This window comes from Echinops telfairi, unplaced genomic scaffold (genome assembly GCF_000313985.2).
Source record: "Echinops telfairi isolate 266 unplaced genomic scaffold, ASM31398v2 ScPeMD7_23;HRSCAF=83, whole genome shotgun sequence".
In the NCBI taxonomy this organism is placed as follows: Eukaryota; Metazoa; Chordata; class Mammalia; order Afrosoricida; family Tenrecidae; genus Echinops; species Echinops telfairi.
Window position 1 is genome coordinate 63,255,252 of NW_022103920.1, and position 1,422 is coordinate 63,256,673.

Consider the following 1,422-nt stretch of genomic DNA (forward strand, 5'->3'; position numbering starts at 1 on the left):
AGTGCAGCCTTGACAACAATTTTTTAGAAGTTGATGGTACAGAATAATGTTGCTTCCAGGATTGGCCAGGACCTACATTTTATTCTATAGATAAATGATAACCCTTCTTAGTCCCCATGGCTGTAGAAACTAAATACTCATTTTCTTTCTTCTTCTTTTAAAAAATTTTTAATGATTTTATTGGGGGCTCATACAACTCTTATCACAATCCATACATCTATCAATTGTATACAGCACATCTGTACATTCGTTATCATTCATACGCATTCTCAGGCAGCAGGAGTATCTAGCCCTCATTCAAATAATTCCACAAACGAAGTCAAAGACCCAGAACGCTTGATCTTTATCACTTAGGCTGAGATTCTGGAAGGCGCTGCGGGTTGTCTTCGCGCAGTAGGTTCAGCCCAGGTTTATGAGAGAGTGCACTGCAGCACTGCTCTCATTCCCCAGGGAAAGTCTCCGACTTGTATACAGGCAGGGGGTCAGATACACTGCGGCTTAAGGATTTAAGGAGTCATAATCTGCTGCCATGACATCATTGTTTCAGCTACTTTAAGTTTCACACATCTGAAAGTCATGTTATGTTCTGAAGTGGGAAGAATATTCTTTTTAAGCCCTGTGTTTCTTAAAATAAGGATCACAGTTTCTACTGGCATTCAATTTACATCATCATCATCATTGCTAACACTTAGTCAGCACTTCCTATGTGCTAGGCACTAGCTAGCTAGTCTAAGTGCTTTCTACATGTTAAATTAGCACTACAAGCTTTTGGGGTAGGTAATAATATTCTCATTTTAAAAGGAGGAAATGAGGCGTAGAGGGCTTCAACAACGAGCCAAGGTGACATAGCTAATAAATAGCCGAGCTGATGCCCAGCCGGAGATGACGTATTCACTTTGCATCTGTGAGAATGAAGAACGCATACTGTGAATTGACTGTACTCTGTGGGAAGAGGGGAATTAGTGTCTTGGTCAGATACTTCGTTTGCACGTGTTTATATCTTCACTACGGTTTATTTCTGCAGATTAAAAATAGAATGGCCTAAGAAGTTGAAATTTATTACTTAGCCTTCCCTTAGATTTTAAGAATGCCATGTACAATGTAATGAAAATGTGGGTCAATGGTAGCTTAACTGCAAGTCTTGCCCTTGATATAAGTGTGACTCTATAGCCAAATTTGTGTACTAGATGGCATGAACTTGACCTTGAAGACAATTGGAAAGCTTTACAAGGCTTGGAATTGTAGAGAATACACGAATAAAGCTGTTTTTCAAAAAGATTCATTTGATCATGGTATGGTCTGCAAATCAGTAGTACGTAGATAGAAGAAACTCAAGAAAAGTAGTCCAAGCACCTCCTCCCTGCAGAAGAATTACTTCAGAGGACAGCACTGGAGCTACAGCTCAGGGAGAGGGACATGTCT